Source organism: Notamacropus eugenii, chromosome 4 (assembly GCF_028372415.1).
Source record: "Notamacropus eugenii isolate mMacEug1 chromosome 4, mMacEug1.pri_v2, whole genome shotgun sequence".
Lineage (NCBI taxonomy): Eukaryota > Metazoa > Chordata > Mammalia > Diprotodontia > Macropodidae > Notamacropus > Notamacropus eugenii.
This window is the reverse complement of record NC_092875.1, coordinates 405,850,685-405,858,095: the sequence shown is the minus strand read 5'-3', so window position 1 is coordinate 405,858,095 and position 7,411 is coordinate 405,850,685. Positions and strand designations below refer to the sequence as shown.

Below are 7,411 nucleotides of genomic sequence, written 5' to 3'. Positions count from 1 at the left end.
TGACAAAACAGGAAGATGATAAATGTTGGAGAAGATGTGGGAGAGTTGGTACACTAACTCATTGTTGGTGGAGCTGTGAGCTGATCCAGCCATTCTGGAGAGCAATTTGGAACTGTGTGCAAAGGGCTACAAAAATGTGCATACCCTTTGACCCAGCAATAGCTCTTCTAGGGCTATATTCTAAAGAGATCAGAAAAATGAGAAAAGGCCTCACATGTACAAAAATATTTATAGCGGCTCTCTTTGTGATGGCCAAGAACTGGAAATTGAGGGGTTGCCCATCAATTGGGGAATGACTGAACAAGCTGCGGTATATGAACATAATGGAATACTATTGTGCTAGAAGAAATGTGTTTCAGAAACACCTGAAAGATTTATATGAACTGATGCTGAGTGAAGTGAGCAGAACCAGAACATTGTATACAGTAACAGCCATCGTCTGGGATGACCGACTTTGATCAACTTAGCCCTTATCAGCAACATAAAGACCTAAAACAATTCCAAAGCACTCACACTCATGATGGTATTCAGATTGAAGCATACTATTTTCTTTTTTGTTTTGCTTTTTCTTTCTTGAGTTTCTCCCATTCGTTGCAATTCTTCTATACAGCATGACTCATGAAAATATGCTTAATAGGAACATATGCTTAAAACCTATATCAGATTGCAGGGCATCTTGGGAAGGGAGGGGTGAGGGAGGGGGAAAATTTAAAATTTATGGAAGAAAATGTTGAAAACTAAAAATAAATTAACTTTAAAAAAAAGAATTGAATCATCTGACTGATTGCCCTATATCAATTTGCAATACACAGTTGAATATGAGGATGCCACTGACAAAAAACAAAGCAAAAAACCCCAGCATACTGACCTTCATCTAGAACCGGGTGCGTTTCTTTGACAATTTATACTATGCATCACAAGAGATTTGATGTCTTCAGTCCATTTTGTGTGCAACCATAGTTTGCCTCCTTCAGTGGTCAGCACCATCTGAATGAAGCATTTTCACTAGCTGGGGCTATTTCCAATCTGTTCTGTTGTGTTTTGCTTTCTTCTGGTACCAGAATATGAAGGGGTGCTATTAGATGCCTTTTGTGATTTCTCATTTTCTGTTAATATTATGTGCCACTTGTTCCATTGTCCTACTCTATGCTGCCCTGTCTATTTATTAGACTCCTAGAATTGATCATTGACTGGTTCCATTTGATATGACCTTATCAGTCATATTAAAGGCCTCTAACTGACCAGCATTTTAGAGATCCTTCTGGATCTCCACAGTTACCATAGTACTCTTAGGGCAACCAGAGTCCCTACTTTAGTCACTTTGGCTGACATACCCTTACTTTGTTTCTGTTACCTTCCCTGCTCCACCTTGGATGATGGGTTGGGCTTTGAGGGGATAATGATGATGATGCTAATGTGTTGAGTAAATAATCCTGTGAGTGAATGAATGAATGATCTGCTCTATCCACAAACAGAAGAGTTTTAGGAGATAAATCACAACTGCTACTCCCTAATATTGATTCCCACAGTAAGGGTAGAATTAAATAAAAATAAAAAACTAGCTGTTTTCTACCCTTGGATACAAGGACAAGGCAATCCGAACCAAGGGCAAATTCTCTCCTAGTAGCTGAAGCTGGGGTGCTTGTGGCATTTTACTTGGGCTGTGGAGAGAAAAAGAAAGCATTGTAATTACAAGTTTTGTGTTACAGTCAAGGTCAAACCAGCCTTCTTGATCTGATAACCGTACACAAGAGCCACATGAAACTCTTGGCTATCTCATGTCTGAGACACTGAGCTTGGCTTTGGGATCAGGTTCTCCTTAATTAGAGGTTGGCTTGCTTGGATATGCCACTGGTACTTGAGTCCTGCTGAAGGTCGTTTCATTAGTTGGTGGGCTAGGACACTTGCCATGTGGAAAATTGGATGAGGTGAGAGAGGCCTGTACAGTCCTGGGAATTTAAGGGTAGGTAAACACAGAGGCAAGGGGAGAAAGAAATAGCTTATAAATTTCTCAGGATGAATTGTTATCCAGTAGTTATAAGAACCTTACCCTACATATACTAATGGCAAACATTCACTGGGGGGATTAAAAATTGTTTTATTGGTAGACAACAATCAGAGGAATGGCTTAGTCTCCTGAAAATTTGGGAATGATTATCCAGTTTATAAATGATCTAGGAGTTTAGTTTTATAAGATTTTAGAGCTGTTAAGAGACCTCATAGATCATTTAGTTCAGTCTGCTGATTCTGCCAGTAAAAAAACCAAATCCTGAAAAAATAAAATTATTTCCTCCAGGTCACACAGTTAGTTAGTTAATAGTGAGCCAGGACTAGATCATAGGTCTTTCAACTCTTTAACCAGTGCTCACTTCACCAACTTCCTTTCCTTTGAGTTCTGTCCAACCCTCTGGCCATCCCAGGGTTCAATAATAAGTGTACTAAATATAGTTACCATCTTCAGGCTCCTATCAGATATATGAAGAGGGAGAGGGGAATAGGTGAGGCATTTAGTGAAAACAGCTATGATAATGATGATGATATCCCAGGATCATTAAAGTATCAAAGCATGCTGTTGTCTCCCTTTATTCCCTTGCTCTTTGTTTAGATTAAAAAATAACTTGTAACTTGTGCAAATGGTTGATTTCTAGAGTTAGGACATACTGGTCCCAGGGTTCAAATCAGAATTTAACAGCTCCGTTTAGATCCTTTTCCTAAAGGAAGGACAGGGTATACGCATACAATACCAGTCAGAGTAAAGACTCCATATTGTCCCCTTCACTACATATAAACCAACCTGCATCTCCTCTCTCCCTGCCTCAAGTCTCTCCCCACTCTAGATCATCTTCCACTCAGTAGCCAAAATGATCTTCTTAAAACACAAATCTGACTACGTCAGACTTGACCCTCCACCCCCATTCAGCTAAGTATGGAAGCCCCCCGTTACCTCTAGGATCAAATATAAAATCCTCTGTTTGGCCTTTAAAACCTTTCATAACCCAATCCCTTCTTACTTTTTCAGTCTCCTTACACCCCAAGTATCTGGCCATCCAGGAACATTAGCTTCCTTGTTGTTCCTTAAATAAGACAACTCTAGTCATTTTTACTGGCTGTCCCTCATATCTGGAACCCACCCCCTTTTCCTCATATCCCACAATCTAGCTTCCCTCAATTTCTTCATGTTCTCTCCCTCCACAAATTATCAAACATCTGTGCACCTGTATACCTGCTGCCACCTTCCTATAGTATAAGCTCCTTAGGGGCAGAGATCATTGGAAGGTTTTTGTTCTTTTGGTCCAGGGACCTGATACAATGCCCCAGCTGTACTAAGCATGGTGCAAATGTTTTGTCGAATTGGACTGGATAGATAATCATTTAGAGCCCCCAAATGTGAAAGAAATTTTATGCCCTTCTTTCCTAGCTTCCTTTGGATCTGGGTATTCAAAGTTTGGGAGGTTCTGTGATGCTCTTTGCTAGAGATGGCACATTTGGAAAGAGCCTCAGCAATCTTGGTTTATTTCTAGAACAATGTGAGTCTTAACGTTCTCATGTATGTTGTGGCAGGTCTATTGAACCAGGACGAAAGGGAAGTAGCACATGGTCTCCCTGTATGTATATGCCTATACATGGTGGAAGTGTTGCCTTCCGTTATAGAAAACTTAGATAGATGTTTTTTAGTAATGATAATAATGATATTTAAATCGAAATATGAACAAACACTTGAATTGGAGTCCATTTTGTATAAGGTCTGGCTTTGGGTAGTTTGTAGGAATCCAAATCAGGGTCAATTCATTATCCAATGTAGCCATGAGTCCCTAATATCATAAAATCATAGATTTAAGACTGGAAGGAATTTTGGAGACCACCTACTTCAACCCTCTTATTTTACAGAAGAGGAAACTAAGGCCCAGTTAGTTTAGGTGACTTGCCCAGTTGCACAGGGCAGGTAGGTGGTGCAGGGGATAGAGCACTGGGTTTAGAATCAGGAAGACTCATTTTTCTGGGTTTAATTGGCCTCAGATACTTACTAGCTGTATGATCTTGGGCAAATCACTTAACCCCGTTTGCCTCAGTTTCCTCATCTGTAAAATGAGCTGGAGAAGGAAATGGCAAACCATTTCCAGTACCTCTACCAAATGGAGTCACAAAGCGTTGGACGCAACTGAAAAATGCCTGCAAATTAACTAGTCGCACGAAACTCAGACTCCAAATCTAGTCCATCACAATTCTTCCCATGAACCACCTTCCCAAAAATGGAACTGCCAAATAAAAACTTGTAGAAACAAGGGTAGTCATAGACTACCAGCAAAGGTTTTCATGCTACCACTTCAGGACTGTGTTATAAAGGGGTTCCACTGTATCTTAAAAAGAGACAACCTTTTAAAGGTCTTTCAGGCTCTGACAATAACAGGGCAAGAGCCAGGTGTAAGCAAGGTACTCCTACAGGCAGGTAGGTGACATAATCAATGGTGGGATAGGATGCAGTCAAGAAGATCTGAATACAAAACCTACCTTTGTCCTGGGGCGAATCACTTAACCTTTCAGCCTCAGTTTCCATATGTTTAAAATGGGGATAATAATAGTCCCTCCCTAGTAGCTTTTGAAAATCAGATGAGATCATTTATTTAAAGTGCTTCAATACTTTCAAGGAATCGTACAAATATTATCTATTAATATTATTACATGAACTTCTAGTTTTCTATACAGGACAGGGAGGAGAAACAAAAGACATTTTTTTAATTCTCCCTTAATATTATTATTACTACATAGAACTTTAATATCTTGGCTCAACATGGGCAAGACAGGAAGCTGGATTTAGCAATCTGAGAGTTGTATGGTAACATAGATCACTATATTAGTCTGTCAGCTCTGGGAGCTTTTGTTCAGTCTGGGTGAGCCCACACAATGCTCTTTGCCTTCATCACAGGACCATTGTACAGTTTAACACAGCTGGGACTGTCTTCTTTTAAAACACACATACACACACACACATACACACACACACACACACACACATTCAGTGCAATGGTTAAGGTTATTGCTGCCCAGGACTGACCTGGATTGGGGGAGGGAAGGAGGAGAAGACAATATTAATGCCTTCTTTTCATAACAGCAGGAATGGATGAATAAAGAGCAAAGGGTTTAGTCATTAGAAAAAGAAAAAACAAACAAAACCTTCCCCTGTTTCATGTATCCAAGATATTTTCTGTTCCCTTTAATATTCTGAGCCTGAGTACTAATTGTTTGTTGATACACAAATAAAATGCTTGATGAATCAAGTGTGTGGAATTTTGTAAAGTCATTTCCATCCTAGAGGTTTTTATAGAAATTACTAATTTTTCTCCTGAATTTCAAGTCAAACAACAAATGTTTCCATGATAAAGTCCATGTTCTCAGAGGCATACAAGACAAGTTCTAAGCAAGCATTTTAAGAATCATTGGGTCGCCAAAAGAAATCTGTTTTAACCCCTCTGCTACTGACAGTGTCAGGACAGTAGGTCCTTTGGGGAGAAGTGACTTATTTGAAAATTACATTTTATTAAGAAACTATAAACCTTGGGATCCTCCAGATCCTGCAATCTCTGAAGTCAGTGGTTTCCCAGATGAGGGGCCAGGGTTCCCTTGGAGAGCTGTAGCCTGAACCCAATGGTGATCAAAAAACTGGAGATTGGGAATATAGGTTGAATCCTACCCTCCCCATGAGAGACAGTAGAGGACTTGTTACCAATACAACCTTACCACCCACTTTTAGCTGTTGTAACTCAACATTCTTCCACTCTGCCCCCTCCTCTCAAAGACCTCCAGTGCATTGGGCACTGGCCCCTGGCCTCTTAGGGTGGTTATAAATTATCATTTCAATCTAGGCATCTAGATTAAATCTCCATGTTCCCTCTTCTACCATATCCTGCCCCTGGAGCAGAGTAGCTGCCATGGATATCTACTCTGTGTCCTGGGTCAGAAAGTAACAACTGTATCTCTCCCCCTCCCCCAAACACACACACACACACACACACACACACACACACACACACACATTTTTTTCAGTGGGAAATAGTGAATAAAACAGAATAAGAAGGAATAGATGCGTTGCCATCTGATTTTGGATCTCATTACATTAACTTTCCCCCCAAACATAGCCTACTTCTGAATTGCCCCCTTTTTCAGAGGACATGATTATCCTTCCAGTCCCCCACATTCTTGGTCTCCTCATTATACTGACTTTTTATTCAAACTGCTCACTTTAAACTTACCAATGAAGTTTTCATTGCCATATTTTTTGACCTTGTAATAAACCTCATCTGTCTTGAACCCTCTGTACCATTTGACAGCTAGGGCAGCGAAGTGGCACAGTGGACAGAGTGCCAGGCCTGAGGTCAGGAAATTGTTATTGTTGTTCAATCCTTCAGTCATGTCTGGCTCTTTGTGACCTCATAGATTAGAGCACACCAAGCCCTTTCATCCTCTACCATCTCCTGACGTCTGTCCAAACTCATGTTCTTGGCTTCTATGACACTATCTATCCATCTCATCCTCTGCCATCCCTTTCTCCTTTTGCCTTCAATCTTTTGCAACATCAGAGTCTTTTCCAATAGGTGCTATCTTTTCAAAGTATTTGTCCTTGCAGTGAATAGCTTGAATTTATTTCTTTAAGTATTGACTGATTTGATCGCTTTGCCGGCCAAGGGACTCTCAAAAGTCTTCTCCAGCATCACAATTCGAAGCATTGATTCTTTGGCACTCAGCTTTGTTGATAGTCTAACTCACTTGGCTATACATTGTTACATGGAAAACCATAGTCTTGCCTACCTGGGATTATGAAAAGTGGGAATCAGAAAGACCTGAGTTCAAATCTGGTCTCAGATACTTCCTAGCTGTGTCACAATGGGCAAGTCAATTACCCGTTTGTCTCAGTTCCCTCATCTACAAAATGAGCCGAAGATGGAAAGGGGAAACATTTTAGTATCTTTGCCAAGAAAGCCCCAAATGGGATCATGAAAAGTCAGATATGACTGAAAATAACTGAACAAAGCATCTGACACTGTTGATCCTCTTTCCTTCCTGGATACTTTCTCCTCTCTTGGTTAATGAAAACATATGTCACCTATTACAGGTCTTATACCTGTGTAAAGGGTGGGAGAAATCAATTAAACTTATGCTTGAAACAAGTGTGTGGACAATTCCTGGATGCCTCTGAAGTCAATCACCCCCCCCCCCATTAATGTGAATGCAGAAAGCCACAAATCTCTTTCTAATCAATCAAAATGTGTAAGCTGGATCGGAACACAGGAAATGTATTGAACTTACTTGAAAAAATAAAGTAGCTTGCATTAGTATAGGCTCTAAGGTTTACAAAGGAATTTTGCTTATCTCATTTATTATGTCCATTTTACAGATTAGGAAATTGGTAATAAGA

At 40.1% G+C, this 7,411-nt stretch overlaps 1 long non-coding RNA gene across 1 annotated transcript; it reads right to left on the bottom strand.

Moving 5' to 3' along the window:
• Positions 1-1,668: 1,668 nt before the first annotated feature.
• Positions 1,669-6,782, bottom strand: LOC140498592 (uncharacterized). Its single transcript, XR_011965138.1, has 2 exons — positions 6,249-6,782; positions 1,669-1,949 (listed from the first exon to the last, which is right to left on the bottom strand). It is a non-coding gene; the product is annotated as an uncharacterized lncRNA (long non-coding RNA).
• Between the last annotated feature and the right edge of the window lie 629 nt (positions 6,783-7,411).